Source organism: Anser anser, assembly GCF_964211835.1.
Source record: "Anser anser genome assembly, chromosome: 1".
In the NCBI taxonomy this organism is placed as follows: Eukaryota; Metazoa; Chordata; class Aves; order Anseriformes; family Anatidae; genus Anser; species Anser anser.
In genome coordinates this window covers 51,900,858-51,927,385 of record NC_139720.1, presented here as the reverse complement: position 1 = coordinate 51,927,385, position 26,528 = coordinate 51,900,858, and the positions used below count along the sequence as shown (strand labels likewise).

The following is a 26,528-nucleotide window of genomic DNA, read 5'->3' as shown; positions in this document are numbered from 1 at the left end:
CATTTTGTTTGAGAAATGGAACCTGAAGTCAAAACATTTTATTTCCTAACATTTGAGTGATGGTTTTTTCTAAGATGTGAAATGACTGCACACAATGCATGCAGGCCTGTGCATGATGGCCCCTCTTTGGCTGCATTCCACTGCATGAATTCTGTAGGCACACAATTATCTCAATTACATGAACGTGTGAAGAAAGATAAAGAGTAACTTCTCTGCAGGAAAGAAAAAAAAAATCTCATGTGGAAGAAAACAGTCATTCAGTCATTCACAAGGTAGTGCCAGGGTTCCTGAGCTTTAAGAATGAGACCACTGACTAGTGAATATTTTATTTACTGGTTGTAATTGAATACATACACAAAAAAGTTTTTACCTCCCACTCTAATGTTAACTGTCAAGACACTTGTGAGCAATATATAACCTGTATATTATCTATTGTTACTTCTCTGATGTTACCTTTCTGATCAGCTTCTTAGGTTTCATAAGTTGACACAGAACAGAAATTTAATATGAGAAGCTAAAGCACTTGCTGAAAACTGTTTTTTTTTTTCTTCTTTTTTTTTTTTTCCATTATATGGTAAGTTTGGTAGGCATATGTAAGAAATCTCAGGCACCTTGTTTGGATTTTGTTTTCTGGTTATACAAAAGGTCTGAGAGAGAGAGTCTGTACAACAGAATGGACACATTAAACAGGTCAGATGAAAGGACAAATGCTTCTGTTTATACTAAAGCTACTATTTAAATTACTTGTGTAGCCTTCTCTTAAGAAGACTTTTATCAGAAAAATACAAATCAAGGGAGCCTAAAAGCACAAAATATTTGATTCTTTAGCTTTCTGCTATTAAAAACAAACAAATAAACAAATAAAAAACACCACAGCAAAACAGCAAATAGATTCTCTGACATTTCTGTATTTCTGTTTAAATTAAAATTTACGTGACATTTACTCAAGCAAATTGTTAACAATGCATAAAATTTGTGCTGAGGTTTCATTTAATCAAATAAAGTCTTTCGTATTTCTTGTCCAGCTGAAATACCCTCTTGAGAACAGGAAGCAAACCTGAAGTACATTTTAAAACAACATAATGTTCTTGTACACTAAAAAGTTCAGATACATTATTTTTAGTATTAAAAATCACGAAGTCATTTTTGACCATCATGTCTTTTGTTCACATCAGATGAGCTGGTTTTTGATCCTTTACTGGTGGTTTGTTGTCAAGAAAAATGACAATAAATTTGAACTTTCAATAGATGGCAGTCTTATTCATTCTGAATTCCAGCAGTATATATGGTTTGGCAGTAGACGTATATATGAAGATGGGTTTTATTCTTGCACAAATGCCAGTAGCAACCCAAGAAGAGTGTAAGAATGTGCTATTGAGCAATATGCTGAACTGGCAATTATATGACCTGGGTCCTCGCCTCAGCTCTACCACCTTACCTGACATATAACTGCTAGCTTAGTCATATGACTACTAATGGGCTTCATTCAATTATCTAAAATGAAACAAAGTTTAAGTATCAGTAGCAGTTAGAGACATGTGCATAAACTCATACCCGAGGCTCCTCTTCTTGTCAAAAAAATGAGCACTGGTAGAGTGTGTCTGAATCAGACTACGTGCTCTAAAAGTGAATAACTTCTAATTTCACTATAAAAGCAAACTAAACAGAGATATTTAATTTTTAAATAGTTAAATTGAACAAACTTAATTTCATCTGTTACTTGTCACTTGCTTATGTTACTTGTCACTTGCTGTGTATACAACACCTATTTTAATTGTTTTTTGAATTTTGGTTGAGCCTCTGAAAACTGCTCTCTGGGACATGTTTTAGTCTGGAGAGGTGCACCATTCCCTTTGGAGTAATTTGGAGTCAGCAACATATTGTAGAACTACAGAGAATGAATGGCGGGGATGGATATATTTTAGGGAGAAAAAAAAAATAAAGTTTGAGCTTACTAAAATAACCAGAAACAACTCAATAGAAATGTTGATCTCAACATCTCAGATTGAAGTTATACTGCTCAAAAAATAAAACATTTTCTTTTCTGAACATGGATTCAGCTAAATGCCAACAACAATTGGTTCACAATATCCCTAAAACATTTACATTTCAGAAGCAAGATAGCAATTTTTATCCATAGGAGATACAGCTTTCAGGAAACACAAATCTATCCCCACAAGCACAATGGGTAGGCAAAAGTTTTGTTGTAACTTAAACTACTTTTATTTTCAAGAATTTCAGTAATTTAGTTTCTATATTAATGAAGATCTAGTTCTCTTGAATTTTAAAGATCCTAGATGTTGTTTGAGGTGTTCACTATATGGAAAAGATCTAGATAGATTTACCAAGTACCTTCATGTCCAACCTTATTATTTTAGAGAAAGTCATTGGTAAATGGAAAGTCATTGCAAAGTAGATGCTAAAGATCAACAAGTGAAAAAGACTTCAAGATATCAAAATGAAGCTTTTAAATGATACTATTCCTATGGTTTGCTGAATTTACCTTCATCATGTGGTGATTGTTCTACTTTCAGATGATCACAGTCTTAATACGAATATAGTCTATGATAGTATGAGATATACACAGAAATTGCTTTTATAAAGGACTCAAAGTAGCATCCATTACACATCATACAAGAATATGCAGGAATTTGCTCTGTATGTTCACTCCTTACCCCTCTGTCCTGGGACATGTACAGCTGGAATATTTTTGACTGAATAATAGTCACTGAACTTGTATCTTCTTGCTCTGAAAACAAGCATCTGATGCATTCCCTGGAACCTTATAAGCTTAATGCAGTCAAGTAAAATTTCCATGTCGATGTGCAGCTGCAAATAATGATTATGACATAATATTATGACAATAATAATGACAGGTTTGATTCAGATTCTATTGATATATACCACTAAGCAAGCTACATTGTTTGGTAGTGCAGACATCGGTATTTTGATGCTGGATCAAAGGCGTCTAAATTTGGAAAGAACAATTAAAATTATTAACAGAATTTAAAATAAAAAAGTAGATATTAGTAAACATTGAGTAGTACTTAAGTGTAGAGCACTTATTTCTATCATTAACTAATTGTTTAACTTAGGAGGATATAGATTTACCAGTCAGTAAACACTGAGAACGGTCTGCTTCATTAAATTCCACTGTTGCTGATCTGAAATTCTTATCAAGCAGTCACTGATTTAAACAAACAAATAAACAACAAAACTTCTATTATTAATATAACACTAACTTCATATAAATTTGAGAAAATACATGCTATTTTCATTGACTTATTTTATTTACACTGTCACTTAAACAAAATTGCAATGGGTCAGAAAAAATGTATGTGGTAAACACATAAAAGATTCTCTGGCTCCAAAAGGTGATCTCTTGTTAAGGTTGAGGTGATCTCAACAGTTAAGGTTTTCAATGGTACATCATATTGAAGAAGAATAAAAAAATAATCATGGTGTTATTTTTGAAGCGGTAATTTTTTCTTTGGAAAATGCAGTATCAGGCACAAAGGTGTTATCTGTCTGTCTTTTTGTGGAGAAAAGTGTTTAAAACTGAAGGGCCTTAAGGATATAAACCAAACAACAAGGATTAAAAGGATAATCTGTTACGTTTCTGAAATAAAATAGACAAGATCGACAGTAGAAGAGCATACTGAATAATGTTGTTCCTTAATCCTTTTAGACATTTATCCCTAAATTAAGTTTGTATCTTATAATTCTACATAATTTGCCACAGAGCACTTTCCTGAGTACAAATGCTTGCAGGCAGCATACGTGCAAAAGTATAATAAATACCTGAAGCTGCATTAGTGAATCAGAACACTTTGAGAAAGGAAAGACATTTTCTGAGATGATTTTAGAGATGCTACAGTGATTCAAAAATATATTAAATTACCCATAGGAAAAATACAATATAAGTCAAATGCACCATCACTGAAATAAAAAGGGTCTGATATGATTGTCTAGGTAAAAATGAAGAAATAAAGCTGTAACTTCATCATTTCCAAAAAAACACAGCTCCTGGCTCTACCTCTGTCACTTTTGACCACTCTAATGGATTTTTGTTTTTATAAATGTATCCTTGGCTTGAATCTTCACCTCCAAAAAATAATAATAAAAATAAACAAATAAATAACAGTTTAATTCCTATATACCTGGACTTTTCAACTTTCAGTGACAGTATTTGTTTCTGGTAAAACCAATATGTCTCTAGTAAGATGAAATATGATTTAAAAATAGACCTAGAATCTATGTGATTTTAGTTAAGCCTTTTATAAACAATATAGCTTGCCTTAGGTCAAGTAGCAACGTGCTTAATCCTCAACTCCAATACCCATTTCAGCAGACAGCTTTTTGACAGAACAATTTATTAACTTAAGGGAACCTCATATCTAATCCAACCTTTTGTTCAACCTCCAAGAATATTACAGATGTGCCTCTAGTACATCATGCAAACATTGTATTGCCTGCTTTGTTCTCCCTTTTACACAACTCCAGATCAGATGACCTTTTCTTTTTCCTTAAAGCTCATATTCAATTTCTTTACTCAATACTGTTTTTACAAGTCAATTTACCATTATGATCTGCCTACCTTTGTTTTTGCACAAGACAAGTCATTGACAAGTGATTATAGCTTATTTTGTTTGCTGTATCTACATTATAACAAAGTGAATATAGACATAGTCTAAAAAAATCATTTTTGTAAGTGTTTGATAACTGATAGTAAACTCAGCATAAGCAATTTCTATCTGCAGTTCAGAAAAGTGTGAAGGCAATGAAATAAAATACTTTTGGAAAAGCTATAGAGACTGAGCCTTGTAATTGAGTAAAGTGGTTTGCCATAAGAACATTAGTTCAGACTGATATTGGTTTTTAGTTCAGTAAAAGACACTCTAATCAAACTCAGTGTTATTTAGAGATATTATAGAAAGAAAGATAACTATACAGTTCATTGAGATGCATCATCAAAAGATTTCAATATGATTTTTAAGCTAGTTAACAATTGTCACATGCTATCATTGCAAATATTTCAAAGCAAAAGCCCAATTAGTATTGCAAAAGCCCAGCAAATTAAATCATACCCTCAGTCGCTTTTGTTCCTTGGTCTGATATGGAATTGTATCCAATAACAGATTATGACATTTTGATCACCAATTTTTGTCCCAAATATATTTTCTTTCCTGAAAGAAAATAAAAGAAAAAACAAAAAAAAAAGATTCAATTAATCACCTCTGAAACTTATACAGGTATTTCTTTACAAGAAGGCTTTACCTATTCTTGAGCATGATTATGATTCTGAAACCAAATGGAATTTGATTTCATGGAGACTCTATACAACACCAATAAGACCCAACTACTTCTCTTGACTGTCACTCTTGATGTAAAAACTCATTTATTTCAAAACAACAACAACAACAAAAATTAAAAGAGTATAAGTGAAGTTTTAAAACTATGATGCCAGAAAAAAAAAACAGTACTTTAGTATGTTATCTGCATAGCTTACATTTCCACAGGCTTTGCCAAAGACACTACAGTAAATCAGGTTAAGCTAAGAACAGAAGTTCCTTTAATATTACCAATTTATTTTGAATATATACTTGGGGAAAAAAAAAAGACAAAAAAAAAAAAGCTAATTTAAGACACTACATTTATAAAAATAGCTGCTTATATATTGTTTAGAGTAGATAAACATGTATCTGATGGCTCAAGGCTTCTCAAAATCACTCAAAATCAATTTACTTACTAAATAAATTTTCCCCAGCATTAAACAAACTTCTTCATAACAATTTAAAACAGAAAAAATATTTTGTTACAAAATTCCAATGGAACTCCACAATAAAATTCAAGGTAGAAATAAGTTCTATCTGAAACACGGCTCTTTGATATTTTTACAACATTAAGTTGAGAAGACAGATTTTCACCTGCATTTGGAAGCTGGTCATTGGAAAGTTATTGCACAGTTGAGTTAATAAACATTCATTCTGAAACTAGTTTCAGTCAGAGAAGCCCTACTTATATATATTAAAGTGTTAAAATAAGGTCTATATATTAAATAAAGTGTTTAAAAAGAAAAAGAAAAAAGAAAAAAAAGTCATAGAATTATATCATAGAATGGCTTGAGTTGGAAGGGGCCTTAGAGTTCCATCCCATTGCCACAGGCAGGGATGACACCCACTAGATGAGGTTACTGAAGGCCTCCTCCAACCTGGTCTTGAATACCTCCAGGAAGGGGGGATCCAAAACCTCTCTGAGCAACATGTCCCAGTGCCTCACCACCCTCTGAGTGAAGAATATCTTCCTCACATCTAGTCTAAATCTCCCTTCATTTAGTTTAAAACTGTTCTCTCTGGTCCTATCATTATCTGTCCATGTGAAAAGTTGCTCTCCATCTTTTTTATCAGCCTCCTTTAAGTATTGAAAAGCTGCAATGAGGTCACCCCTTCTCTTCTTCAGGATGAACATGTCCAGGTCTCTCAGCCTTTCTTCATAGGAGAGGTGCTCCAGCCCTCTGATCATCTTTGTGGCCCTCCTCTTGACCATCTCTAATAGGTCAACATTCTTGCAGTGAGGGACCCAGACCTGGATGCAATACTCCAAATGGAGCCTCACAAGGGAAGAACAGGGGGACAATCATCTCCCTTGACATACTGGCCACTCCTCTCTTGATGCAGCCCAGGATGCAGTTGGTCTGGGCTGCAAGCATGTACTTCTGGCTCATGTTGAGCTTTTTGTCCACCAGAACCCCAAAGTCCTTCTCTGCAGGTCTGATCTCAATGAGTTCTTGCCTAAATGTGTACTCATGTCTGCGATTGCCATGACCCACGTGCAGCACGTTGCACTTAGACTTGTTGAACCTCATTAGGTTCATGTGGGTCCACTTGTGAAGCTTGTCCAGGTCCCTTTGGATGGCATCCATTCCTTCTGTTGTATTAACTGCACCACTCAGCTTGGAGTCGTCTGCAAACTTGCTGAGAGAGCACTCAATCCCATTGTTTATATTGTTGATAAAGATATTAAAGAGTATTGGTATAAAAAAGAATGTTCCTTAGCCTAAAGGCCAAGTGGCTCATCCCGGTTTACCTACATACATAAGTACTTCTCCAAATTTTTTTCTTATTTAGATGGAAATGTGAATCAAAGCTATATAAAACTATCAGTTCAGGAATCCCAATATTTACCTCATTCAAACCTCTAAATGAGGCAAGCTTCCTATTTATTACCAGAAATCTACTGTTTCTGTTTTATCTACTGTTTCTGATTATTTCAACTTAGGTCTTTTCCCTTTGCTTTCCCTTTGCTTTCCCTTCGCTTTCCCTTCCCTTCCCTTTCCCTTCCTTTTCCCTTCCCCTTTCCCTCCCCTTCCCCTTTCCCTCCCCTTCCCCTTCCCCTTCCCCTTCCCTTCCCTTCCCTTCCCTCCCCTCCCCCTTCCCCTCCCCTCCTTCTCCTTCTCCTTCTCCTTCTCCTTCTCCTTCTCCTTCTCCTTCTCCTTCTCCTTCTCCTTCTCCTTCTCCTTCTCCTTCTCCTTCTCCTTCTCCTTCTCCTTCTCCTTCTCCTTCTCCTTCTCCTTCTCCTTCTCCTTCTCCTTCTCCTTCTCCTGTCTGTTTCAAGGGGACCTTAAAAACACAAATCACTTATTTTTAAATCTGTACTCTACAAACAGACCCATAAACGCTCTGATGACAAACAGTATGTCATCATCATTCATCACAATTAGTGGCTGACCAGGGAAACCTGCAGATTCATGTCTGCAAAATGTTGCTAAACTACTTCCTGGAATTAAAACTTGTTCTCCAAGATATATGTATTGTCAATGATCTCAGAGAATGAAATGTGGGGAAAGATCTAAGACGTTACGAACTATAATTGGAAAGGATATAGTTATGTACCTATCTTCAAAAAGTTTTCATAGTTACTTGTTTAAAGAGGTCCAGAAAAGCTCACAGAGTATTATAAATTTGGAAATCTTTATTCTACTTCTTAAAAGAGAAACTTCTAAGTTCAACATGGTTGACTCATGCTTACTACAAATGTCTGTATGTGAGCTGAAAGTGTTCACATTATTAAAGTCACCTGCCACATAGTTTAGCTTAATATTCAGTAATTTATTAACTACTCCTGAAGAATGAGATGGCTGTAGTTGCACTACAAATATTTCACTAACAAAACCTTTTAAGATTTTAAACACTATGCAACTTGCTAGGAAAAAAAAAAAACTCTATGCAAAATTGTTTATTTATTTATTTACTTCATAGCAAATCAATCATCTTAAATAGGAACATTTGAAATAGTTTCTATGTGTTTCTTAAATCTGTGGTAGATTTCATGTGAAAAGAACACACACATGAGACATGCTGCTTTGAATTAAATAGGAAAATAATACATTGATCTCATGATCTAAGATCTTTGTCGTGCTTTTGCTAAAGTAAGCTGTAGCTTACTAATAAAATAGAATTATACCCAAGTTGAACACTAATGTGCTAAGAAGATTTCTGTCTTTTGTCTCTCACCAATCACGTCTCTGTTTTCCTTTCCATAGTTTCCAGGAAGATCTGCTCTATGATCTTGTCAGGCACAGAGGTGAGAAACTGTCTTGTAGTTCACCAAGTTTTCTTTTTCCCCTTTTTAGAAATGATATGTTTGTCCTTTTCCAGACATTGGGAGCTGGAGTTAGACTGGTGGATGCCATGCCTGAGAGAAAGACTCCGGGGTGACACACCCCAAATAATGATGAACCCCTGCCCTCTCGCTGTTGGGCAGAGGGAGAGGACCTGAGAAATGGAGAGGAATGGAAAGAGAGTCTGGTGCTGAGAGTCTGGTGCCATTGAAGGAATTTTGGGGGTTTTGATCACGGGGAGGTTTACTCAACACCTGGCATGATGGCTGCAGATGGGTCCCACCTGTCTCAAAGGGGGAAATGGACTCTATCCCAGGAGCTGGCAGGGCTCATTGAGAGGGCTTTAAACTAGGTATGAAGGGGCATGGGCAGGAAATGAGGCTCAATAGAGATAAGCCTGTGGGAGCAGTGCCAGGGCTGGGGGTGAGGGCAATGGTGCAGCTGAAGTGCATCTACACCAATGCATGCAGCATGGGCAACAAAAAGGAAGAGCAGGAAGCCATTGAGTGGCAGGCAAACTATGACCTACTTGCCATCACTAAAATGTGGTGGGACCACTCCCATGACTGGAGTGCTGCAATGGACGGCTATAAGCTCTTCAGAAAGGTCTGGAAACTAAGGAGGGGCGTTGGCATGGCTCTCTATATTAGAGAATGTTTTGCTGCTTTTGAGCTTGGGATTGGGCATGATAAGGTAGAATCCCTGTGGATAAGGATCGGGGGGATGGCCAACAAGGTGGACACCCTGGTGAGGGTCTGTTATAGACCGCCAAACCAGGATGAAGAGACAGATGAGGCATTCTATAAACAGCTGGCAGAAGTCGCGCAATCACCAGCACTTGTTCTCATGGGGGACTTTAACTTCTTGGACATACTGGAAAAACAATACAGCCCAGAGGAAGCAGTATAGAGGGTTCCTGGAGTAAGTGGGACAGCTTCCTGACTCAGCTGGTTAGTGAGCTTACAAGAGAGGGTGCCCTGCTAGACCTGCTGTTCACAAAAAGAGAAGGACTGGTGGGAGATGTGGTGGTTGGGAACTGTCTTGGGCAGAGCGTAAAACTGCATCCTTGGACTTTCAGAGGGCTGACTTTGAATTGTTAAGGGCACTGACAGGGAGGGTCCCTTGGGGGTCAGTCCTGAAGGGCAGAGGGGTCTAGGAAGGTTGGATGCTCCTCAAGAAGGAAGTCTTAAAAGCACAGGAGTAGGCTGTTCCCGTGTGCCATAAGATGAGCCGGCAGGGAAGACCAGCATGGCTGAACAGGGAATTTTTGCTAAGTGTCCAGGAGAAAAAGAGAGTTTATGTCCGGTGGAAGAAGGGGCAGGCAACTTGGGGAGAGTACAAAGAAGTTGCCAGCATATGCAGAGAAAAAATAAAGAAGGCCAAAGTGCAGTGCGAGCTCAACCTGGCCATTATGGTTAAGGATAAAAAAAAATGTTTTTAGAAATATATTAATGGTAAGAGGAAGGCCAAGGAGAATCTCCATTCTTTACTGGATGCAGAGGGAAACATGACTACTGAGTATAAGGAAAAGGCTGAGGTTTTAATGCCTTCTTTGCATCTGTCTTCAATAGTCAGACCACTTATCCTCGGGTTATTCAGCCTCCTGACCTGAAAGTCTGGGGCGAGGAGCAGAAGAAACACCCCACAGTTCAGGTGGAAACAGTTAGAGGCCAGCTGCTCTACCTGGACTGCCACAAGTCCATGGGGCCAGATGGGATCCACCCGAGGGTGCTGAGGGAGTTGGCAGATGTGATTGCTGAGCCACTTTACATCATCTGTCAGCGGTCATGGTCATCCGGAGAGGTCCCGGATGACTGCAGACTTGCTAATGTGACACCCATCTATAAGAAGGGTCGTAAGGAAGACCTGGGGAACTACAGACCTGTCAGCTTGACCTCAGTGCCAGGAAAGGTGATGGAACAGGTCATTTTGAATGCAATCATGCAGCATATGCAGGACAAACGGAGGATCAGGCCCAGTCAGCATGGGTTCGTGAAAGGCAAGTCCTGCCTGACCAACCTCATCTCCTTCTATGTCTGGGTGACCCACCTGGTGGATGAGGGAAAGGCTGTTGACGTAGTCTACCTAGACTTCAGCATGGTCTTTGACACAGTCTCCCACAGTGGAGAAGCTGGCATGGAGAAGCTGGCAGCCCACGCTTTGCTGGGTTAAAAACTGGCTGGATGGCTGAGCCCAGAGAGTAGTGGTGAACATAGTGAAATCCAGCTGGTGACCAGTCACAAGTGGTGTTCCCCAGGGGTCAGTGTTGGGGCCCATCCTCTTTAATATCTTTATTGATGATTTGGATGAGGGAATTGAGTGCACCCTCAGTAAGTTTGCAGAAGACACCAAGCTGGGGGGAAGTGTCGATCTGCTGGAAGGTAGGAAGGCCCTTCAGAGGGACCTGGACAGGATGGGTGGATGGGCAGAGGCCAATAGGGTGAGGTTCAACATGGCTAAGTGGAGGGTCCTGCACTTTGGCCACGAAAACCCCATGCAGAGCTACAGGCCTGGGGAAGAGTGGCTGGAAAGCTGTGCAGAGGAAAAAGATCTGGGGGTGCTGATTTATGCTCCACTGAATATGAATGAGCAGTATGCCCAGGTGGCCAAGAAGGCCAACGGCATCCTGGCTTGTATCAGGAATAGCGTAGCCAGCAGGACCAGGAAGGTGATTGTCCGCTTGCATTCTGCTCTGGTGAGGCCACACCTCAAGTACTGTGTTCAGTTTTGGGCCCCTCACTACAAGAAGGACATTGAGGCCCTGGATTGTGTCCAGAGAAGGGCTACAAAACTGGTGAAGGGCCTGGAACACAAGTCCTATGAGGAGTGGCTGAGGGAACTGGGGTTGTTTAGTCTGGAGGAGACTCAGGGGAGACCTTATTGCTCTCTCCAGCTACCTGAAAGGAAGTTGTGGGGAGCTGGGTGTCGGTCTCTTCTCACAGATAAGTAGTGATAGGACGAGAGGGAATGGCCTCAAGTTGTGCCAGGGGAGGTTTAGGTTGGAAATTAGGAGACATTTCTTCTCAGAAAGAGTAGTCAGGCATTGGAATGGGGTACCCAGGGAAGTGGCAGAGTCACTGTCCGGGGGAGTGTTTAAGGAAAGGTGGACGTGGTGCTTAGGAACATGGTTCAGTGGGTGACATTGGTAGTAGAGTGATGGTTGGACCAGATGATCTTTGAGATCTTTTCCAACCTCAATGATTCTGTGATTCTATGAACTTCATCCAGCAGTTCCCTTAGGACCTGCAGATGCACCTCATCACGTCCCACAGACTTGTCCACATTCAGGTTCTCTAGACACAGGGGAAGACAGAGTTTCTTGACCACAGAAACACTGAAAACAAAGACACCAAGCATTCAAGTTGTTAAATATTAGCCACCTTTAAGTTGTTTTCAACATTTGGATAAAACAATGAATCACATATAAAAGCTTGAACCACAGAACCTTGCAGTAGTAGGCTATGGTCTCTGTGAAATATACTTACTCAAGCTAAAACCTTCTGGCAGATTAACCATGATGGTATTTTCATTTAGATAAGATGTTTTGAAGAGTACATTTCAAACACTAATAAGTTTTTTTTTCCTTTTTTTTTTTTTTTCCCCTCTGTTTATAAAACCTCATCTTCTCTTTCGATTTATTTTTCCCATCTAATCTTATGCTGAGTGGTCCCTTGTATCTAATAATAGCTATTTTTCTTATGTTCACTAGTATGCTGACATCACAGAAAAAAAAAAAGTGTAAAAAAAAGTTGTTAACATAACATACAGTTGACCTGGAAATACTCTGAAATGACTTTTTGGATAGGAAGGGGAGAGCAAGCATTAATAGTAGTAAATAAAATTGGGCCTTTAGACTAAAATTACAGTAAGTGCCTTCACTGTCATCATGGCAACAGAAAAACTTGTTAACATTAGTTAGAAGAGAGGTCATTAATAAATGGTTTAGATGATCAGATAAAAATTAATCTCAAGCAGATTAATGTTAAAAAAATAACCACATTCTGGAACTAATGAAGGAATCACACAATGCTTCAATAAGACCAGGTCAGACTACAAAGGACATTATAAATTTTAGTAAAGTAAAACCAGCCTGAAATATACAGTTGCCAGATATAATCTGAACTAATAGCTTTTTGGAAGAAAATAATTGTAGTCTCATAGTCTTTCATCTTCCAAGTCTTCGGGGGGCAGGTGGGGTGCAGTCATGTCAGGGAGAGAGGGGGTTATTACAGTAAGGTCCTTCAAACTATGGGTGTGAGTTAAGACAGTTACAAATATATACATTCCAACTTCTACAACCATTTCCCACATAAAATGATTCCTGGAGTCAGCTCTATAGTGCCTGTAAAAACCATGAGCTAAGATGAAATCAGCAGTGCGGAATCATTTCAGGAAAATTAAGAAAGACTTCATTATTGCCAATAACTTTATTTTGATTTCTTTGATATACAGTGAAAATATTGAGCTTACTTAAGGTCTTTTAAATAGAAAGGTATACAACACAGAATAAATTGCAGAATCTGAGCTTAAGTTACAATAATGTTGAAAACATTTAAGCTGAGAATGCACATGAAAAACGTTTTTATGTTTCACACAGACATTAAAATAAGAATGTTTTCCTTATAGGCTACATTTTCTTAGTACAATAAATGTTTGGGATTGTTGTCTGACACTCAGGTCAACTCGAATACATTGACTTACAATCATGCTGTTAAATTTATTTACCCTGTGAATTCACTGACTTGTCCTATCTCCCAATTAATTCAAGAACTCTTTGGGAAAGTTATAACCAATCGGGACAAAAAGGAGGCATAGTATAGTCAAACAATTGTGTACAATAGAGAAAGAAGGGAAGAAAACAAATCTCCCATTATTGTAAATATATACAGAAGATATGTTTCAAAACAATAGACATTAGGGAAACATATACTGAAGTAAGTTTGTTTCCATGCTTTAGGTAGCAATATCTACCCAGAAAAGTACATAATCTGCTGCTATGAGAATTATTTTCCTGTTATTAAGATATATCTGTAAGATTATTTTATTTCCAAAAAGTTTTTTTTTTATTTTTTTATTTTCCAAAGGAAAAAAAAAAAAGGAAAAAAAGGAAACTACAACTGGATTTTAGAAGGAGTCCATATTTACTTTTACTTTTTCCTCATCAACTCCATCATCAGTGATACCTGAAGTTAAAAATATCCTCTGATTGTCCGGTAGTCCCACTATATCTAGTAAGAAGGAAAAAAAAATAATCAAGATAAAGCATGTCTAGTAGATATCATCAACGGGACGTTTCATCATATGTCCTAGATAACTTATTCCATGCTCTGCTGTTTATTTAGAATGATCTCACTGTCAAAATAGTATATTAAAGCATATGTGATTTAATTACTTTATAGTTTTTATACATTTATTCATTTATTTATTTACTTTTATTAATATCCTTTTAAAAGGAGCAATGACTATTGTCATGGTGGGTTTTTAGTTCCAGTTGATTTTCTGAAGACTGCATCAGAGCTGTGTAAATGAATGTCTTCTTTTCTTGTAGCTAAAGAAAACCCACTGCAGCAAAAATAGCTAGATTAGTTGGAAATGAGTTTAGTTCCTTTAATCCCAATTCTCAGACCTAGATTTATTATTATTAATATTTATTTATTTATGTATTTTATCTAAACAGATTGGCTTTAGGGCTTTTCATAGCCAGGGTACTGCTTCTGTTTCAGTGTTATGATGTTGTCAGAGAACACACCTGAATTCTCCTACAGCAGTCATGCTACCTATCCAGACTAAAAATCCAGGATTTGTTTATCATAGAGAATTCTTAACAAAAGTTTTTAAAATATTGTTTTAATTTTTGCATGAAGCACAAAGTAAAAACTGAAATATAATATTTCAGAAATATAACCTGAAAACAATAATCTCAAAATTAGAGATTTTCCTGTAAAATGTACTCCAGTCTTAGTTTTGAAATTAGTTGAGACTGAGCTACTCAGAAGAATATTCTTCAGAGCAGACTTTGTCAAGACTTTTAGTTAATACCAGTTTTCTTCTGCTGATTAATACGTTTTTAGCTCATACACAGGTAATTAAGATAATTAGTATCATGTTTACGATCTGATAGCTCAGAGGTAATGCAAGAAGCTAGCATGAGTAATGAAAGGGCAAGCAGTAATAATCTAATGATGACATTTATTACCTACACCATCATCCCATAGACTGAAAATTTCAAAAGCCACCTTGCTGACAGATTTGTCCTGGCCTATCTTCCTTCTTTTGCTGCCCTGATGGAAGCTACACGTTAATGGAAGTGAGTAGCAACACGGTTTGGTTAATCCTGAGAGGTCCATGAGCAGACATACAAAAAGGCTTTGGCCTTGAAACAGATAATTTCAGAACATGTCATTTTTACCAGTAACTGTTTTGCCAGAAGAAAATTTATAGCCATGAGTTAGCACAGTGCTGCTGAGAGCACAAACATCCCTATGTTATCACTCATAAGAATAATTTCCTTGGAAATGGATTCACTACTTCCAAACACATAGAAGTTCACCTCCAGTTCTATTTCAGTCTACTGCTCAAAACAAAGTCTGAACTTGAGATTCCATCATGCCATATCTCAACAGACAATTGACAAAATAAATAAATAAATAAAAATTGAGCCTTTAAACAGTGAGATCTTGAAGTCACAAATACACAACAGACAAATGGTTGTTGAAAATACATCAGTTTTGCTAAATTAATTCTTGAGGTAAAAATCCGTACTGAAGTATGTCATATGAACTGAATAGTTCATAGTTCAGTAAATAGGTGTACTGAAGTATGTCATATATCATATGAAGCATGAGGCCTTTTAGGCAGGACCACCATCTCCATTTTACTAGTGAAACCACTCAAGCACAAAGGAAATGGAAGAGTGTCACTGACAAAATGAGTCTTCTCTGAAAATAAATTCACAAGTATACTTACTATATGGACCTGTTTATGAAAAAGCAAAGAAGAAAGGAGGAATAAAAGAAAGCAAAATTCCAAAAGTCAGATATGAAAACTGCAACTTACTTTGCTGTAAGAAAGGAAATAGCAAATATTTAACTTTTCCAGAAGATATTTTTTAAGCATTTTCTAGTTTAAACTTCACTTCTTTTTTTTAATACATTTCGATTTCAGAGAAAAAATATGGAAAAAGGTTTTATAGTTCTATAGAGCTGCAATTTATGCAATTATGATAAAGATATTTATAAGCATAATCACAAAAAGGGAGCCATAAATGGGAAACTGAAAACTCAGAATTGGAAGGCAAAATAAACAACCTTCATTAGGAGATTTAATTATAAAAGCAGGCCTATTAAAATAAGTCTAGTACCTATACACTTTCTTACTTTTTAAACAACAAAATAATTTCATTAATCCTACTGAGAAAAATAATTGAAGTTTATTGTCAGTGTTGCCCACATAATTAGAAAGGTTTAATCATATTTACTACATAGTAAGACACGTAAACCAAGATATTTGCAGGAAAGTAAGTCTTCACAACTTCAGAAAGACTGACTATTAGAGAAACTTCTCAAAAGTTCTCAATTTTATAAAAAATAACATTTCATTAAAAAATATTAACAATCTATTACAGGTAAAAGAAATAAGTTTTCCAAACAGTTTCTTCTAAAGGATAGCATACGGATTTTTGTTTCCACTTTCTTTTGTTAATAACTTGACTTAGCAATAACTTGTTAATTTCTCCTTGAATCATTTTTCAGTATTTTTATTTTCATTGACTACTCAATTTTGGTCAACCATGCTCAAAATAAGAAATAAAGAATTCTCATTATAACATGCATGGTTAAAAAAATAGGCACAGCTTTAGCAGTGTAGATCCTGTGTGAAAACATTATTTATATGGGAAACTGTAAAGAATGAAAATTATGAAAGCAATTGAGAGCTATTATAAGAAAGTACAAAGTATGTGAGCATTATTTTGAAGTTCAGAAACAAAATATGTATGTTGATGTACATATTTTTATAAATCTTTATAAATCAGAGTGCAAATGAAGCATACAAAGCACACAAAATATATTATTCTTAAATTCAGCCTAAAAAAAAAACTTTTCCAATTATGTTTGTTTCAAATAGCATTTTTAAAATAAAATTTCAACAGAAAATGCAACAGTGAAAGTGCTTTTATTTGAAAAATTCTTTTTGTTCCCTTAAAAGTTGCACTACTTCCTGAAATTGTACTGGAAAACTTGAAAAGAAAACAAACTACAGGACTGAGTTCTAAAATTTTCTGGACCAAATCTTGATCTTATGGAATGCTGAGCTTGCTGTCACTGATCCAACAAAATAATTAGGCCCAGAAATTACAACCACAGGTTAGCGTCAAGGATGAGAGGGATGTTTCATTGGATTCAGCTGGACAGTTACAGTGTTTGAGTCCAAAACTACTTGTTCTGCTGGGATGAGTCCAGAGCACTTAGCATATTGTTAGATAGACACTTAAATGAGCCACAGATTGATCTTGTCCTCAGGTTTAGGGCTGTGCAACTCATTTATTAGCATAGGCTGAAGTGATGGCAGATAATTACAGAGAAGTTACTGCAATGAACTCTGTATATTGCATGTGTGACAAGACACAAGCAGCAGGATTCCCAAAGTCTGTTGCCAGAGACCTGGCGTAGAGGTAGTTAAGCCAGAAAATGTCAGACCACACCCTTCTCAGTGAGAATAGCACATCCATACAAAAATATTTCAGCTGTGCTGAAAGAAGTATTAAGTACCATCTCTTACTTACCTAGCAGAGAAAGTAAAGATTAAACTATTTCTTTCTTATGATTTTATACGTATCTTGTATTCAATTACTCATTCTCTCTAAGAAATATACAGCATGTACATTCTCATTTGCTAAAGATATTTTATTTATTTAATCAGGAAATAGGATAAGAATTACAGGGAATAATTAAAATAGCTCAGAATTTAAATGGTAAATGGACAAGCTAGTGATGAAGTATATCTGATTCAGACTTCAAGAGTTTGCGAAGACATATATCATAGAATAGAATCATAGAGTGGCTTGGGTTGGAAGGGACCTTAAAGATCTTCTAGTTCCAACCTGCCCACCATGGGCAGGGATACCACCCTGTTTTACAGAATATTTTTTTTCATTACATTCTATAGTTGTTTTTAAACCTCTTTGGGTATTTGCTAAGAATTGTATTTTTTCACATCTCTTCATTGATGCATTTTCTACTCTCATAATTGCTCTCAAGATCTTTTCTTGAGCTTCTTTTAGTATGTCAAAATAACCTTTTCTTGAGATGGATTGAGCACTTCTTCACATAGTGCTCCAGATAATGTAACATCATAGATAATCCCTCATACTTTGTAAGCATTCTTTTGGGTGGCTCTGCACAGAGCCAGGAGTTCGACTTGATCCTTAGGGGTCCCTTCCAACTCGGGATATGCTTTGATTCTATTATTTTATGATATTCATAAAAATACATAAGGACAAATAAAACAAATACAAACATTCCTGCTGAAATCATTAATATAAGGGCAAAATTTTAAAGGCATCCAAGTGTCAGGGACACACTAATTCTATGCGCTTTGATAAAATCACATCTCTTGATCCACAGTTTCTTTCCTGGTTAGACTATGGTGAACATTGTGGCAAATTTAATCTATCTGGAAAAAACCTATTTCATAGAAAATAATGCAAAAAATGAGATATCTAAATTATTTGAAACAGCATATCAATACAAAATTTAAATACATCTATTTTTAAGAATGCTTTTTTTTTGTACTTATATTTTTATATTACATATATTTATTATGTTTTTTTATGTATATAAGAGTAGAAGTCAAGGGAAAATGCTATTTGAACAAAATGACACTTTGCTTGAAACGTAACACTAAAAATCGTGAGAGATCCGGTATCCAAATAAAACAAAGAAGCAAGCAAACAAGCAAAGACACACACACACACTTCAATTCATTTCTAAAATAGTCAGCTAAGGCAAGCTATTATTTTACTTATCTGGCTAAGCACAACATTTAACAGTGGAGGACCATAAATTCTAGCAGTTCTGAACATCACCAGATACAAACCATACAAGTGAAATAAATCCACAAATGCTTATTAGAACTTACTCTAGTTTTACCATGATTTTCTAAAAATAAAAATGGACCACTAAGATGCAAATTTACTGTGCTGTTATGCATGAGGAAATAGAGAAATTTACGTGCTTTGATTCCTCAATCAAGGACTTATAAATCATCATACTATTAATACTTAAAGTGGTAAGCAGGGGCAGTGGTAACAAGGAAAGGAGAAGGATCTAAAAAGTGCTAAGGTGGTTGTGGTTATGGCCATCTCATTAGTTCCACTCAATATTATGCCTATAGTATAAGGCATATGATGCTATTATGAATATTTTGTCCCTTCCATCTTTCAAGTTTTCTTCTCCCTTTGCACAGAAGTTGAAGAATGGCCTTCCTTACTTGCCTCCTTTTTTATCTTTCTTTTTCCTTCTTTTCTTCCTTTTTCAGTGTCTTATTTATTATTCATTACACAAGATTAACGAAATACATTATGACTTAAGCTATCCAACTATCTTATGTATTTGACTTTCAATATCCAACTGTATGTTGTTACAGCACAAATCATTGGGTTTTACAAGCACAAAAGAGTATTGAACCATTAGGTCAATGTTCCCACAGATGCAGAACATTAGGTTACTGTTTCAAAAAAACATTACCTACCATTTGGTAGTCTCAGTTGTGTGTACATAAATTGGTAACCAGTGTTTGACTCAGTTTACAAAAGTAATCAGAACTGCTCACTCAGTCCATTTCCTGGCAACTACAGTGATTCAATAGTGGATTGTCATTAGTAGATTGTTCATTAGTAGTTTGTCTATTCAAACAGAGTAAAATATCACTACAAAATCTAATCCAACTATGTTGTGAAATCCATGAAGTGTGTGTAATAGCTTTTTATTATTTTGGCAATATTTTTCTTAGAAATTCTTCATTGATAAATAGAAATTCAATGCTCAGAAGATGAAAAAAAAATAAATCAGAAGCTCAGGCTGGGGTATTGTAAGACCTGTTTTGATATACAGTTTCTACAGGATTGTTCTATATTCTGTTTTTGTCAGATCTAGTTTTAGAAATGATAACAGAACATTAACTGCATAGAGACAGACTGTTCTACAATTTATTCAATATCATTATCAGGAAGCATTCCTTTAAATATATCCAGATCTCTTTTCCCTTTCTCAAGTGATAGCTCAATTTCATACGTGATTCCAGTACTCTTTGTGTTCTACAACTACCCAAAACTATCCCTGTGCCCTCATACCTCCAATCTTCAAATATTCAGGGAGTTATTATATATAATATTCAGTGAGTTTGAGTGGGTGGCTGTGGGTACTTCAAACATCCAGTTGGAAGTAAAAAAAGTTCATATAATTATATTCTGCATTTACGAAGTTCATAATTTCAACATATATTTATGCATCTCAAAAACAAACAAACAAACATGGTCACAACATTTTATTTAAGTTATTTTCTCCTTTCAGCATGCTCTATTTTACAAATGTAATATTCTCTATATCTGTTTCTGGACATAGTTTCCTACTGTAGGCAAAGATATAAAAAAATGACTAAGCTGACAAATAAGATTTTCCATATACACTGTTATATAACGTAACAAAAATTGTTGATGTTTTTCATCTCCAAATTTAAAAGCATGTTAATAGGGTCTGATTTTAGATCTTTGCTGAATGTCATGTGACTAGAAGGATCCTCTAAAGCCTTTTCTTTACAGCTTCTGAACCAAATATGCCCAACATGACTATTTAAAATCTTAATGGTGCACAAACACTGTTGCTGTAGCACATTCATCAGACTGGATATTAGGAAAAGGTTCTTCACTGAGAGGGTGCTTGGGCACTGGAACAGGCCCACCATGGATGTGGTCACACACCTGCCTCCTGGAGTTCACAAAGCGTTTAGACAACACTCTCAGACCTATGGTTTAATTTTTAGGTAGCCCTCTGCGGAGCCAGGGTATGTACTCGATGATCTTTGTGTGACCCTTCCAACTCGGGATGTTATATGATTCTGTGATTCAGAAAGAATAGCCCGAAGACCTGTCTGAGTCACTGTCCCATCATCACTTCTGGAGGGGAACAAGGTTTCCATGCAACATTCTCCCTTTTTCTCTTTTCCCACCTTCTTACTATGTTTTTTTTCTCTCTGCGTCTCTCTCTCTCTTTTTTTTTTCTCTTTTTTTTCTCTCTTTTTTTTTTTTTCCCTGTTAAATCACGGCCTTCATGTATCTTCTTTAATTCACTGAAAGTGATGATTTGTATATCTTTATGTACGTAAGGCACAAGCACCAAACAGGTTACATTTAAGTGTTTAAGCGTCGGAAGTTAAGCTTCAATGAATAAAACAGTCCAGGGTCTATTCTGAAGCCCTGAGGCCAAGCGCAATGGCTGAGCTTATACTGAAATGGCTAAACACTTCAAAACAGAGTGCATTATTCTTTTTGGGAATCACCGTTCCTTGCTGGACTCCAGACTATATTCATGCATTTCCTGAGAGAACAGTAACAGACCTAGGTGTTTTATTTATTTTTATTTCGCTATTTCTTTTTTTTTAAGATACCCCAAGAGCAACAAATTCTAAAATATTTCAACCTGTTCTGAAACTGAAAAAGCTAGATTGACACACACAGACTTTAAATGAAAGGATAATGTAACACTCTGGGCGCTCAGAAGGCATGTGTTTAATACCCTGTTCCATTACATTTTCTGTGAGACTCGGCTTGTCTGCTTTTCATTCCCACACCTGCAAAGTTGTACTTTCCATTCTTCCCAGCAGTACTGTTAAAGATTATAAGGCTGGCTGACTTTCTGGCAACTGCAGCTCTGTCACAGTGCACAAATAAATAGGGAATGATTGTTCCTAGCTCTGATCATTAGAACAAATTCAGTCTATAACTGTCTTGATTATTTTGGAGTTCAACAGCTATTACCACAGAAACATTTTTAATAACTTCCAAAGTGCACAAAATACACTAGAATTAGGTTAATTCTGTGGTTAGGCACTGCACATAATATGCAACTACCTGGGTCCCCATGGAGACTGCAAATAATGCACATTCTAAATAGGAGCTTAATCACCAGATCAAAGCATCATACCTGCCTATGATTTTTTTCCCTTGTTTACAAAATGCCTTTATTATCTGCAATGTTAAAAAGAGATTCTCAATTTTAAAATACATGATGTTAGTGAAAACAATACTGCATACAGAAATCCTTGGCACAGAAGCTCTTCTACAGAAACTCTATCCCATCTCTGGAAAATATTTATTATGCTTTAGGATTAAATAAAAGGTTCTTATTTTTCTACATTTTATATCCCAATAAATACCAAATCATCATAAGAATATGATCTTTTTGATAAGGTATTTAGACGTTTATTCTTGGACAAATTGAGAAATTCTTCAATTTCAGTTCATCTTCCATTTAACTAAAGTAGGTTTTCTATATAATTGTGGCTTTTTTGTTTGTTTGTTTGTTTGTTTTGTATATATATTTATATATACCCATTAATTTTTCATTTGGATCATTGATATATAAGATCAAGAGTGATTAGTGGAGATAAGTAACTGGGAACAATTACCTACATGGTTATATACTATGAGAAAAAGACAAGAAAAATCCCATTTGCATCGCCTGAAAATAAGACAGGCTTGTTTTCTGAAGTAACATGCTTGTTGAATTTTCAGTCTTCTGTATGCAAGTGTCTTTATAGCATTTGTATATTAGACAAACAAAAGACTTTCTGATGATAGGTGAAATCAGATTTAATAGAAGCACCTTTAAAGACTTCCTTCCTCTCAATTTATACAAATGGATATGTAGGATACAACATACTTCTACAGTTTTCCCCTCCCTTTCTGTGATTTTCTAGAATCCAGTTTCATGTCCTCTTTCTAGCAATGTGGATGTGTTTTTGTTTGTTTGTTTATTTGTTTGTTTGTTTCTTGTAAAAGTTCTTCTACCACAGAATCAGTTTAGTGAGGAACACAAAATGGCATCTTAAAAATTCTTCATGTAATTTTGCCAATCCATATGACTAATCTCACATTCAATTTCAGGTAAAAAAGCAGAAAAAGTGTAACCCTTGGCTGTATCAATAAGTGCAGAATATGTGCAGACACTGCCTTGTTCAAAATGCTAAATTCTTAGACTTCAAATATTGAATGTAACTATATTACTTGCAGGTTATAAAATTACACTCAATAAAAACTGAAACTCAAAACTGCATCTTGTAAACATGGCATATTACCTCCTTCCTTAAAAAGGACTGAAGGAATTGTCTTGGTGAACCATATTTTTCATTTTATTTCATGAGCCTCATGATATGTAATATCAATATGAAAAGAGGCTTAAGGGCTTATCTCATCAGTCCTTCTGCTGTGCCAAAGAGTCGACATATATTTTCATACTATTTCACAGAGTGGCTAAGGCTGGAAGGGACCTCTGGAGGTCATCTGGTCCAACCCAACTCAAGCAGGGAAAACAAGAGTAGGTTAGCCAGGACCATGTCCAGGTCGCTTTTGAAGAGCTTCAAGGACGAAGACTCCATAACCTCTGTGGGCAACCTGTTCCAGCGCTCCGTCACCCACACAGTGAAGTGCTTCCTGATTTCCATCAAGATAGTCTGCAAGGTGGGGAAGAGGTTATTGTCATGTATACCTCATGGGAGCTATAGCTTTCATTTGAAATGTTGGTAGACTGTTTTGATAACTGAACACACATGGGGAACGGAATCGGGCAGGAAAACCAGAACTCAAGTTTGAAGTTATGGGATGTATTAATATTGAATTTTATTTCAATAACTACAATGACATATTTAAATGTTAACATATACATATATATATATAAGAACTATTTATGAGAACAGCCCAGCTGCTGAGAAGACAAATTCCACTGTTTATCTGACCAAAGTTCTGCCACATCACATTGTCTAAGTCACACTAGTTACTCAAAGGGTAAACCTAGTTTTGAGCTCATGATTTGGAGGGCTGGCAGCAGGAGAGCCACCTGGAAAAGGTTCAGTCATCAAAGGGGTCACTTTTACACTGGCTACTTCCTATAAATGAGGGTATCCTATTTTCCTAAATCTGTGCTGAGTTTACTGTCTCAGACTACAATTATGAAATGGTATTCTTTTCCTTTAATGAACTTGATCGAGATTTTCATGAAAATACTAGCTTGACAAGCCATAACAATGCAAAAATTTCCTAAGCTAGTGCACCACCCACTAAGAATATTGCTCTATATCTGAATCAGACATGAGTCAACATCTAAGTTAGTTAGAAGGGGATAAGGTGGAGTAACACAAAATAAAACTCATTCTTTTCAGTAACTAGAGAATTAAAGTAATATTTTAGATCAATTTTCCTTTTAGATCCACATTTCCTTTTCAGTCTGTTGTGATCTCAAGGACTAGAGGATGTGGGGCAAAAAGTGTTATTTTTGTTTATTTCCTATCATCAACCTTTGATTAGCCAACACAGTTCCCATCATCAGTCAACAATGACTTTGAGGTTTTGTTGCCTCACCCATAGACCCAGGCAGGTGTAGACTAGAATGTTTGTTCTTACATTTAAAAATACTTCAGAAGATGATATTGGGCAATTACTCACTGTGGCCTGTAGCAGTCCACTCAGCTTCTCATCTGCCACCCATCATGCTCTGACTTCGATATGGCTGAACTCTGGTTGTGAAGAAAAAACATTGCTGTTTCTTTGATTCAATTCTAATAATACAGTTTTTGTGCTTTATAAATACTTTAAAAAAAAAAAAAAGATCCAGAAGAGTTCCTGATAGGAAACAGGAACAGGAAATGAGAAAAATGATGTGTATTCATAGCATTATTTTTCTACCTTTTCTTCCTTTTTTTCCTACTGGTAAAGCATACTTTACCACTCAAATGCTGAGTTATATCAGAAGGTGTTACAGTATGAGCTGAATTTTATCTTACATATATTATATGTTATTATGTATCTATTTAAACAAATATACAGTCAAAATAATTTTGATACATGTTGCTTTATATAGCTCTTCTTTACCTATTTTATCATTCCATCTTTTCTTAGTCTATATACAAGTCAGCTGTTGACATGCACAGTAGAAATATTAAACAATATTCTTTTTCTTCCTTTGGAAATCAATTTTCTCTCATTTTAGAGATACTTGGCATTAAAGTTGTGTGAAATAATTAGGAGGGATGAGAACTGGAGAGGAAATTAATTCATGTGTAATTAATGGTCTTGAAAGTTAAGAAAAATAGGATGAATTGCATCAATGTGATACAGCAAGTAATTTAACAACAGACGAATATGATTTACTCTAAAATGAGGTTGGTCTTCAGTTGCAAGAGACAAAAGAAATGAGAGGTGAAAATTCTAAGTTAACTGGATAGAGGGTAGGAAAAGATCTGTATGTTATAAAAGTCACAGAAGAGATTTGATCTGACATACCATACATGCTTTAGGAAATGTGAATGCAAAATGGAACCAGAACTGGAAGGAGTCAGTGAAGTGGTCAGAGCAAAGAAAGATATATTTGTAAGAGGCAACAAAGACAGCTTGTTTTACTAGGCTTATCAATACCGTAAGGACTAGAATATATAATGCATATATAAGTTCTATATATAAATGCACAATAAATATACACATGTATCAATACATAGGTTCTAGATATAAGCAATGCATACCTAATAGCTGTAAAGAGCAAAGGTTTTCCACAGTTAAGTATAACTCTATGTGAAAAAAAAACAAAAAAAAAAAAAAACAAAAAAAAAAACAAACCATAAATGTTTGGCCTAAAAATTATTAATATAAGATTTGGAACTGCTTTCCCAGAACATTTTGTGGTAGAACAGGAGGGATGAAACAACTGTTATTAAGATGACAATTGATGTGTTTATGATATGATCTTGATACATGGTTCCCTGATATAATAGATTACTAGGCACAATGACCACAATATTTGTAGCTGTCTGAGATGTTGACCTGCCAATGCTGCTAAGCAACACCTTATGGCACATCTTATGCTTCATGACTACTTTGAATGCTGAATGGCCCCCTGCCAGACAAAGACTCAAAATTCAGTAAACATATTTCATCAACCATTCAAATGTACATAACTAAGCAGAAATGTCAAAGGAAGTGATAATGAAGGTCCGTATTTTCATTCAGTCAGGAAATCACTCATGATCCAAGAAATCAAATTTAAATATCTTTACTAGATAATTTTACCCCATCCCAGACGAGACACAATAACTAACCATCTATAAGACTTTATTTGAAATGCAAGGTAAAACAGAGCAAACTTTAATACCTGTGATTGAAATATATAATAATGGAGCATACTATTTAACATTACTTTTAGAACTTTATTTCTTTCAAACCTAGAATTGATTTAGCAAAATGTAGGATTTCTCTTTCTATAAATAACAGATAAAGAAAAAAATATTTCCATGTGACAGTGACTTGCATTAGCTTTCCCTTAATATAGAATCACTGATGGAAGAAAAAAAAAAAGGCAAAAAAAAAAAAAGCTCTACTTTCAAGTATGTTAGGACTATAAGTAGAATAGAAAAACTTCAGTAAAAATCTCTGTATATGCTACATATGTAGCATAATACTAATATAATATTAACATGTGAAGTAGATATGTTTGAAATCTCAGGTACCTGTTAAAATCTTTTGTTACAGAGACCATGGCAAAGGACCATGGTAGTCCCATATAATACGATTCTCTTCATAGTTCTGGTCATCTCCAAGCTCAAACAAGGTTACATCCTCAGCTGAAGGGAACACCACTGTCCGATA

The 26,528-nt window shown here is 35.8% G+C and overlaps 1 long non-coding RNA gene across 4 annotated transcripts; it reads right to left on the bottom strand.

The window, feature by feature from the left end:
- Positions 1 to 413: 413 nt before the first annotated feature.
- On the bottom strand, positions 414 to 26,528 carry LOC310902179. Of its 4 annotated transcripts, XR_014586534.1 has the most exons (4): positions 26,390 to 26,528; positions 24,336 to 24,406; positions 5,088 to 5,186; positions 414 to 2,829 (listed from the first exon to the last, which is right to left on the bottom strand). It is a non-coding gene; the product is annotated as an uncharacterized lncRNA (long non-coding RNA). The 4 variants fall into 4 exon arrangements; XR_014586535.1 differs by lacking the exons at positions 24,336 to 24,406; positions 26,390 to 26,528 and adding an exon at positions 8,514 to 10,742; XR_014586536.1 differs by lacking the exons at positions 24,336 to 24,406; positions 26,390 to 26,528 and adding an exon at positions 5,928 to 7,393.